The sequence below is a fragment of the Apium graveolens genome, chromosome 6 (genome assembly GCF_009905375.1).
Source record: "Apium graveolens cultivar Ventura chromosome 6, ASM990537v1, whole genome shotgun sequence".
Classification (NCBI taxonomy): Eukaryota; Viridiplantae; Streptophyta; class Magnoliopsida; order Apiales; family Apiaceae; genus Apium; species Apium graveolens.
Genome location: NC_133652.1, coordinates 178,840,684 through 178,851,730, shown reverse-complemented (window position 1 = coordinate 178,851,730; position 11,047 = coordinate 178,840,684). Strand labels below are relative to the sequence as shown.

Genomic DNA, 11,047 nt, shown 5'->3' with positions numbered 1-11,047 from the left:
ATCATATCCTACATGCGAGTCTTGTCTATTGGGTAAAATGACCAAATCTCCATTTAGTGGACATGGAGAGAGGGCTGCAGATTTGCTAGGATTGGTACACAGATGTATGTAGACCAATGTCGACGCAAGCCATGGGTGGATTTTTATACTTCATTGTTTTCATAGATGATTGATCTAGATGCAGATATGTGTATTTGATGAAACACAAGTCTGAAGCCTTTGAAAAGTTCAAAGAATATAAGTATGAAGTGGAGAAACAAACCAAACATAATATTATAACTCTTCGATCAGATCGAGGTGGTGAATACTTGAATGGAGAGTTTCTAGCTTATCTCAAAGAAAATGGTATAGTCTCCCAGTGGACTCCTTCATATACTCCACAGTTGAATGGGGTATCTGAAAGGAGAAATCGAACTTTGTTAGACATGGTTCGGTCCATGATGAGCTATGCGAATCTTCCAGTATTCCTGTGGGGTTATGCATTGGAAACCTCAGCATATTTACTGAATAAGGTGCCTTCCAAATCTGTTCCTCAAACTCCATATGAGATATGGAAAGAAAGGAAACCGAGTCTTAAACACGTTAAGATTTGGGGATGTCCAGCTTATGTCAAGAAAGTTGACCCAGATAAGCTGGAATCTCGATCTGTAAAATGTAATTTTGTGGGATATCCTAAAGAGACTTTAGGGTATTACTTTTACACCAATCATCGGGTGTTTTCTCCAGACATGCTACCTTCTTGGAAAAGCAGTTTATCCTTGAAGGAAACAGTGGGAGCAAAATTGAACTTGATGAAGTTCAAGAAGCACAAACTACTACGGATCAAGTGGAAACACCTGTTCAGACTGAACAACCTTCTATGGAGCAGCCCATTCATAGATCAGGGAGAATGTCTCGCCAACCTGAGAGGTATTATGGCCTTGTCATTGAGAATGACAATGAGTTGTCAATCATTGATGATGACGACCCTGTGACCTATAATGAGGCTATTAGTAGTGTTGACTCAGAGAAATGGCACAGTGCCATGAAATCCGAAATGGAATCTATGTATACCAACCAAGTATGGACTCTCGTTGAGGCGCCTGAAGGTGTTAAGCCTATTGGGTGCAAGTGGGTATACAAAAGAAAGATTGGAGCAGATGGGCAGGTGGAGACCTATAAGGCCAGGCTCGTGGCAAAAGGATTCAGACAAAGGCAAGGGATTGACTTTGATAAAACTTTTTTGCATGTAGCCCTGTTAAAATCAATTCGGATTTTGCTTGCGATTGCTGCTTACTACGACTATATGATCTGGAAAATGGACGTGAAAACGGCCTTCCTCAATGGGAAACTTGAAGAGGAAGTGTATATGACACAACCAGAGGGTTTTCTTTCCAAGGGAAATGAACACCTAGTGTGTAAGCTGCCGCGAACCATATATAATTTAAAGCAAGCTTCTCGTACATGGAACATCCGTTTTGATGAGACAATCAAAGAGTTTGGTTTTATCAAAAACATAGATGAACCATGTATCTACAAAAAGGTTAGTGGGAGCGCGGTAACATTTCTTGTATTATATTGAAAGAGGAGATGTCAAGAGAGTTGACACACATAACAACGTAGCAGACCCACTCACAAAGCCACTTTCTTAAAGTCACTTTGATCGTCATAAAGATAAGATGGGTATTAGATACCAGAGTGATTGGCTTTAGTACAAGTGGGAGATTGAAAGAGATGTGTCCTAAGTCCAATCATTTATGATGATTTAGGAATAACTTTTATGTAATCTGTTTTGATTTCATTGATATTAATAAAAGACATGTTTTGGTTTTATTGCGGGCTTTATCTATTTAAGTGTTTAAATAAGATATACCATAGTTTGGAGTAAAGCTTTTTATGGATTATGATGAGATCATAATAATGAGACCTAAAAGATGATAACTCTAAACTTAAATATTTCCTGGTCGTAGGATTACTAACTGGTAATTAGTAATCTGCAAAGATCGGTACATACTATGCTTGCTTCATTATGAAGGATGTCTGTTCTCATAGACATTTGTATGGTGACACTATAGCTAGTATGTAGGTGCTTATTATAGAATAAGTTCACTGAACATGACTCACACAGCGGAACAACTGATGGAGTTCACTCACGTGTCAGCAGTTGTTCATATAGTGATAGTTGTACAAGTATCCTTAGACTTGAGGTCATCATAGTCATCTTGTGTACACTGAACTATGCTTTAGTTTAGTTCTTAGTCTCCAGGGACAATTATAAGGGCTCTTGATAAGTGGCATTTTATACCACTTAGAACGTCTTAAAATGGCTTAAATTGGTGTCTTGAAATCAAGTATTTTGTGTATTTGATGCGTTTTTCTAGTGTTTATGCATTTCAGGGTATTAGTTGCATTTCAGAGGAGGAATCATCAAGAATAAGCCTTGGCATGTGTTCACCATTGCGAGAGGAAAAGAACGGGCAGATTACGGCAAAGAAACGGAGCAAACCTGGAATTTTTCCAGTAGGGTCCTGCGCGCCCGCGCAGCAATGCTGAGCGGCCGCGCAGCAGCCTTGCGCGCCCGCGCAGAAATGCTGAGCGGCCGCGCAGGGTCGGGGAAAAAGCTGAATTATTTTAGACTTCTACTTCTGTTTGGCTTCCAACTTCTATGTAATCTGAGTTTTATGGGACTATTATATAAGTAGATTTGAGACGTTTTCATAGAGAATTTGAAAGAGATTATGTTTTAGATTGTGTTTTACGTAAGAAGCGAAGGAGATAAGAAAGAAGACCGATTTAGCACACCGCAACGAAGAGGAAGCATATATTCTTGTGATTCTTGTTTCGTTGTAACGTTGGATGCTAGTTTTCTTGCTTTGACTTATTTACTCTTGTGACGTACTCTATAATTAGTTTAGTTATTATTTTCTTGTGTCGTTTATCATGATTTCATATGAACCCATGATGGCGATAAGTTCTATTATGGGCTAATCGTGATCATGGGGTTGCAACGGATTTATTATGAAATTCTTTAGTTAATTGTTTAATACTTTAGTGTGTGATGATTGCATGATATCTAGTATTGGTTGTGCGTATTCGTCTTATGTGCGTCGCGAACATATAAGATAGGGTGTTAATCTCTTGTGAAGCGACGGTGGATCTTGAGATTTAGAACTTGCCATGCTAGCATAGGTTCATGTACGTTGTGCATGATTAGTGGGTAACTCTAACAGTTTTATTTGCCTTATGTAATCAAAAGGAATAACTTGTGCTTAAATCGTTGTGTTGTCAATTTCTGTAGACATATAGGAACTCAACATAATTGATGACTATTCAACTTCTATCTTAATTGTGGATGCTTGGTAGAATGGTATTAGTACAATGAAAGTTGGCTTTTATCAGTTTCGTGTTATTTGATTAATATCATCACTGTCACATGCTAAAGGTAATAACAATGGCTATAGAAGGAAGTAATAATGAAGTTGTGATCTCATGAGTGTTTTATTATTGATAAATTGAAGTGTTAGTTAAGTGGTTAAGTAAGTAGTTAATTATAGTTAATATTTAATCAACAATTTTAAGTGTTATCTTAACATTGAGAAGTAATCATACATTGGTGAGTGAGTTTAATTAGACAATAACTTAGTCTGAGTCTCTGAGGGAACGAACTAGAAAGTATTCTATATTACTTGCGAACGCGTATACTTGCGTGAATATTAGTGCGTGATTTCGCCCTAACAAGTTTTTGGCGCCGCTGCCGGGGAACTCGGCGTATTTGTTTAGTTTATGTACTTACCATCATTGGTCATTAGGACTCAGTGATTAGGACGTAGTAGTTAATTACTCTTTTCGGTTGTGTTTCAGGTACTTTAGCAAGCGTTTATGCAAACTCGTTCTCGTGCTCGCAAGAGGACCTTAGATACAGCTGAGGAGAAAGACGAAGTTCTTGATACTCCGGAGAAGTTAGATTTTGAGGATTCGGATTCAGGAACTGAGCAGAAAGAACCAGTAAACATGGGAGATCGTATTGTTCAAGCTGATCCAGCTCTTATGGATTTTTCTCGGCCTAAAATTGATGACATTCAGTCAAGCATCCTTCATCCGGCTATTCAAGCTAACACCTTTGAAATCAAGTCGGGCACTATTCAGATGGTGCAGAATTCTGTTTCTTTTGGAGTAGCGACAACTGAAGACCCCAACTTGCACATAAGGAATTTTGTCGAGATCTGCAGCACTTTTAAGTATAATGGCGTGACTGATGAGGCTATCAAGTTGAGGCTTTTCCCATTCTCACTGAGGGATAAGGCTAAAGACTGGTTACATTCTGAACCAGCTGGGTCCATCACTACGTGGCAAGATCTTGCGCAAAAGTTTCTGGTGAAGTTTTATCCAATGGCAAAGACTGCTGCTATGAGGAGTGCTCTTACTCAGTTTGCGCAGCAACCTACAGAATCTATGTGCGAGGCTTGGGAACGCTACAAGGAAATGTTGAGAAAATGTCCACATCATAGAATGCCGGATTGGATGGTAATCACTGGTTTTTATAATGGTTTGGGGGCCCAATCTCGGCCCATGCTCGATGCAGCAGCTGGAGGCGCCTTATGGGCTAAAAGCTATACTGAGGCGTATAATCTTATCGAGACGATGGCTGCAAATGAGCATCAAAACCCAACTCAGAGGATGATGTCAGGTAGCAGGTATTCTGGAAGTTGATGCAGCCACCGCTATTACAGCCCAGCTCCAAGCGCTATCAATGAAGGTTGATTCTTTGGCTACGTATGGAGTTAATCAAATAGCTATGGTTTGTGAGCTTTGTGCAGGTTCTCATGCTACGGATCAGTGTTCTCTTGTCAACGAATATGCTCAGTATGTGAATAATTATCAGTGACAACAGCAGCCTGTGCCAGCAACCTATCATCCTAACAACAGAAATCATCCAAATTTCAGCTGGGGGAATAATCAGAATGCTATTCAGCCACCATATCAGCAAGGAGTGAGTAAACAGTTTAACCCACCTGGATTCCAGCAACCACAGCAGTATGCTACAAGGCAATCATATCCTCAACAGGGAAGTGCAGCTGCACCTACTAGTGCTGATTTTGAGGAACTTAAGCTGTTGTGCAAGAGTCAGGCGGTTTCTATAAAGACCTTAGAAAATCAAATCGGTCAATTAGCCAATGCAGTGCTCAATCGTCAACCTGGCACTCTTCCCAGTGACACGGAAGTACCAGGCAGGAAGGAAGCTAAAGAGCAAGTCAAGGCTATTACCTTAAGGTCTAGAAAAGTAGCTGATGCTGAAAAGGCAAAAGAAGTCGAAGCTGAAGTTAAAGATAAAAAATCTAAGCAAAAGGAGAAAGTGGCGGAACCAAGGAAGACTACTGTTGAACACACTCTGCCTGAGGCTAATACAGGGGAGAAACAGCTCTATCCTCCACCACCTTTTCCTAAGAGATTGCAGCAACAAAAGCTGGATAGACAGTTCGGGAAGTTTCTGGAGGTGTTCAAGAAACTTCACATCAATATACCTTTCGCTGAGGCTCTGGAACAAATGCCTAGTTATGCGAAGTTTATGAAGACTATTCTTTCAAGGAAGGTGAAACTGGATGACCTTGAAACCGTTGCTCTCACGGAAGAATGCAGCGCTGTTCTGCAGCAAAAGTTACCACCAAAACTGAAAGATCCAGGAAGCTTCACCATTCCTTGCACCATTGGCAATCTAACTTTTGACAAGTGCCTTTGTGATTTGGGAGCAAGCATTAATCTGATGCCTTTGTCGATCTTTAAAAAGCTGGATCTACCTGATCCAAAACCCACATACATGTCGCTACAATTGGCGGACCGTTCCATTACTTACCCAAGGGGCATAGTTGAGGATGTGCTCGTCAAGGTGGATAAGCTCTTCTTTCCTGCAGATTTTGTTATTCTGGATTTTGAGGAAGATAAGAAGATTCCCATAATCTTGGGGAGGCCTTTCTTGGCTACTGGCCGTACCTTGATAGATGTGCAAAAAGGGGAACTTACTATGCGGGTCCAAGATCAGGATGTGACCTTCAACGTATTCAAGGCAATGAAATTCCCTACAGAAGATGAGGAGTGTTTAAAAGTGGATGTGATTGATTCCGCAGTTACTTCGGAACTCGATCACATGCTAATGTCTGATGCATTGGAAAAGGCCTTAGTGGGGGATTTTGACAGCGATGATGAAGATAGCAACGAGCAATTACAATATCTGAACGCTTCTCCATGGAAGCGAAAGCTCGACATACCATTTGAATCTCTTGGTACTTCTGACCTTAAGAATGCTGAAGGGAAGCTCAAACCATCAATAGAGGAAGCACCTACATTGGAGCTCAAACCATTACCTGAACACTTGAGGTATGCTTTTTTAGGTGATTCATCTACGTTACCTGTTATTATTTCAGTTGACCTTTCAGGTAGTGAGGAAGACAAGCTCTTAAGGATTTTGAGAGAATTCAAATCGGCTATAGGATGGACCATAGCAGACATCAAGGGGATAAGTCCTTCATATTGTATGCATAAAATTCTGTTAGAGGAAGGTAGTAAGCCAACTGTGGAACAGCAGCGAAGACTGAACCCGATCATGAAGGAGGTGGTGAAGAAAGAAATTCTGAAATGGCTAGATGCAGGCATCATTTATCCTATTTCTGACAGCTCGTGGGTGAGCCCCGTGCAATGTGTACCTAAGAAAGGAGGTATCACTGTTGTCGCAAATGAAAAGAATGAGCTCATCCCTACTCGAACAGTTACAGGATGGAGAGTATGCATGGATTATAGAAAATTGAACAAAGCCACAAGGAAGGATCACTTCCCTCTCCCATTCATTGATCAAATGCTTGACAGATTGGCGGGACATGAGTATTTTTGTCTTCTGGATGGTTATTCCGGGTATAATCAGATTTGTATTGCACCAGAGGATCAGGAAAAGACTACCTTCACTTGTCCATTTGGCACATTTGCTTTTCATAGAGTTTCGTTTGGGTTATGTGGCACCCCGGCCACCTTTCAGAGATGTATGATGGCTATATTCTCTGACATGATTGGAAATAACGTCGAAGTGTTCATGGATGACTTCTCCGTCTTTGGACACTCCTATGATGAATGTTTGAATAATCTGCGCGCCGTACTCAAAAGATGCGTGGAAACTAATTTGGTGCTTAATTGGGAGAAATGTCATTTTATGGTGCGTGAAGGCATTATCCTTGGGCATAAGGTCTCTAGCAAAGGTCTGGAGGTGGACAAGGCCAAGGTGGGAGTCATTGAAAATCTTCCCCCACCTAATTCGGTGAAAGGAATCCGTAGTTTTCTCGGTCATGCGGGTTTTTATCGGCGATTCATTAAGGACTTTTCAAAGATATCTAAGTCGTTGTGCAATTTACTTGAGAAAGATGTGCCTTTCAAATTTGATGATGAATGTTTGGCAGCATTCGAGACTCTCAAGGAGAGTTTGATCACGGCACCAGTTATTACAGCACCAGATTGGACAGAACCGTTTGAGATGATGTGTGATGCGAGTGACTATGCGGTAGGTGCAGTTCTGGGACAGCGCAAGAAAAATCTCTTCCATGTGGTCTACTATGCGAGTAAGACTTTAAATGGGGCCCAATTGAACTACACCACTACTGGGAAGGAGCTTTTGGCTATAGTCTTTGGCTTTGAGAAATTTCGATCTTATCTGCTTGGTACAAAAGTAACAGTATTCACTGATCATGCAGCTATTCGCTATCTGGTTTCTAAGAAGGATTCGAAGCCGAGACTCATTCGTTGGGTGCTTTTACTTCAGGAATTTGAGTTAGAGATCAAAGATAGAAAAGGTACCGAGAATCAAGTAGCTGACCATCTCTCTAGGTTGGAGAATCCCGATTCTACTTCACAAGATAGGACGTTAATCAATGAATCTTTTCCAGATGAGCAGTTGTTTGCAATTCAAGAGGAAGAACCATGGTTTGCAGATATTGTAAACTATCTTGTCAGCAATATAATGCCGCTTAATTTGACATCCACTCAAAAGAAGAAGTTTCTGCATGAGGTGAAGTGGTATATGTGGGATGAACCATATTTGTTTAGACAGGGAGCTGATCAGATCATCAGGAGATGTATCCCGTTCTGTGAGACGGAGGGGATATTACGAGACTGCCATTCCACGGTTTATGGTGGACACTATGGAGGTGAGAAGACGGTAGCTCGTATTCTGCAAGCAGGTTTTTTCTGGCCTACTTTGTTCAAGGATGCTCATCAGTTTGTTTTAAGGTGTGATCGTTGCCAAAGAGTGGGAAATTTGTCAAGGAAGGATGAGATGCCATTAAATGTGATGCTTGAAGTCGAGGTCTTTGGTGTATGGGGAATAGATTTCATGGGGCCTTTTATCTCATCTTGCAATAATCAGTACATCTTGCTGGCAGTCGATTATGTCTCAAAATGGGTCGAAGTTAAAGCTTTACCGACAAATGATGCAAAGGTAGTACTAAATTTTCTTCATAAGCAAATTTTCACAAGGTTTGGAACGCCTCGGGTAATCATAAGTGATGAAGGATCGCATTTTTGCAACCGTAAGTTCACTTCTATGATGCAGCGTTATAATGTGAATCATCGAGTAGCTACTGCCTATCATCCGCAAACAAATGGTCAAGCGGAAGTGTCTAACAGAGAGATAAAGCGCATTCTAGAGAAGGTTGTTTGTCCGTCAAGGAAGGATTGGTCTTTAAAGCTCGATGAAGCTGTTTGGGCTTACAGAACAGCATACAAAACTCCACTTGGGATGTCACCGTTTCAGTTGGTGTACGGTAAGGGATGTCATCTACCGGCGGAGCTTGAGCATAAGGCCTACTGGGCATTGAAGAAATTGAACCTGGATTTAGATGCAGCTGGTAAGAAAAGAATGCTTCAGCTTAATGAACTTGATGAATTTCGACTTCAAGCGTACGAGAATAACAAAATGTATAAGGAAAAGGTGAAGAGGTGGAACGATAGGAAGCTACATCCTAAGTTATTTGTGCCAGGGCAACAAGTTCTGTTATTCAACTCTCGGCTCCGACTTTTTCCTGGGAAGTTGAAATCAAGGTGGTCTGGACCTTTTATTGTCAAAACTGTGTTTCCACATGGAGCGGTGGAAATTTTTGAGAATGATTCGGACCAAGCATTCAAGGTTAACGGTCAGCGGTTGAAGCACTACTATGGGGACATGGCAAACCGAGAGGTGGTTAGTGCCATTTTGTTGACTACTTGAGAAAGGTACGGAACGTCAAGCTAATGACGAAAAAGAAAGCGCTGCGTGGGAGGCAACCCATGAATTGTTGTTACAAGATCCCTTAGAAGTTAATAACCTATCCAAAAACACAAAAAAATCAGAAAAAAGGGGCTGAAAATTTTTTTTCCAGAGACCCTCTGCGCGCCCGCGCAGCTATGCTGAGCGGCCGCGCAGCCCGCGCAGAAATGCTGAGCGGCCGCGCAGGGGTCGAGTTCCAGAAAATTTTTTACAGTTCAGAAAAAAAAAAAAAAAAACAAAAACACAAAAACCCATCACAGCCCATAAACCCACGAATTCTTTTCCCATTACCCCATAATTTTATCCCTCAACCCCACTCCTAATCTAATTTAATCTACTTCACACACTATATATACATACACCTATCCTACATATCTCCCACAAACTTCATACACTTAAACCCTCTCATAAACATCAAAAATCAGTTCTTACACACTTTTATTCACAAATCAATGGCACCCAAGAGAGCACGCACTATTGACAGCAGCAGCACAGTTCCTACTGCTGATTCATCAAGGGGTACTGCTACAAGGCCTCGGTTAACTGACAGAGCTGCGGAGGAGGAGTACACTAGGCTGTTGGGGAAGCCAATTCTGAAGGAGAGGGGGTTTTTACCATCAGGGAGGGATGGTGAGTTGTTGCTCATGATTGCAGAGAAGGGGTGGATAGCTTTTTGTGAGTCACCCGAAGCAGTACCGATGAGTGTTGTTCGCGAGTTCTACGCGAACGCGAAGGCTGAAAAGAATGGGTTTTTCTGTAGTTCGTGGGCTGACGGTTGATTATCATCCTGCGGCGATTCGCCGTGTGATTGGACAGCGAGAGAGGAAGCCCGAGGAGGAGAACTGGAATGAAAAGACTGCTGAGGATTTTGACTTGGATTTGATTTGTGCGACTCTCTGTCGACCAGGCAAAGTTTGGAACCACAGTCCAGCCAATAATGAGTATCGTCACTTTTCGGCGATCGCCATGAACAGGTATGCCCGTGCATGGAATGCATTTATATGTGCTAATATTTTGCCTTCTTCACATGCACACGAGGTCACAGTTGAGAGAGCACAGTTGTTGTGGGGAATTCTGAATGAGGAATACTATGTGGACCTTGGTGAGTTTATTTACCAAGGAATTCTGAAGTTTTTGAGGGGAGCAAAGCATATGAACCATCCCTTATGCATCAATGGTTACGAAGCTATGCCGAGCAGTAGGAGTGAACTGGCCGGCTCATGAGCAGTTGCAGTTGCCAGCAGCTCCGATAGATTCTGGCACTCTGAATGGGATGCAGGAGTGGACCGGTGGTGAGCCTGAGGAGCATGGGCTGGGTTATCGTCTTCCAGGAGGGCATCCAGCACGAGGTGCTACTATGGCTAGGCCAGGGCGTGGTGAGGCTGGTTCTTCGAGAGCTCAGGAGGGTGCTGGGATGGGTGATGCCCAGTATAGGAGGCTTTCACGGCGGATGGATGCCATGTATGAGACGCAGAGCAGGTTTGCTCAGGAGCTCACCCTTGCGTTAGGGACTGCTTTTCGAGGCCTTGGAGCTGATATCCAGTGGCCAATTTTTGGTGAGGACTCTGCATACCCGCCGCCTGATACTCCACCCACTGAGGGTGATGATGATGATGACTCCGAGTAGGTATACCCTGTGTTCCTTTCTACTACCTTCACTGGGGACAGTGAAGATTTTAAGTTTGGGGGTGGTAGTTAAGGAATATTTTGTGTGTGTCATATAGCTGCATATTCATGATAGTTAGTTCATATAGTTGCATAATTTTTGCCATATAGTTTTTTTTTATA

At 42.1% G+C, this 11,047-nt stretch overlaps 1 non-coding gene across 1 annotated transcript; it reads right to left on the bottom strand.

The window, feature by feature from the left end:
• Positions 1–4,383: 4,383 nt before the first annotated feature.
• On the bottom strand, positions 4,384–4,490 carry LOC141669539 (small nucleolar RNA R71). Its single transcript, XR_012553813.1, has one exon. It is a non-coding gene; the product is annotated as a small nucleolar RNA R71 (small nucleolar RNA).
• Between the last annotated feature and the right edge of the window lie 6,557 nt (positions 4,491–11,047).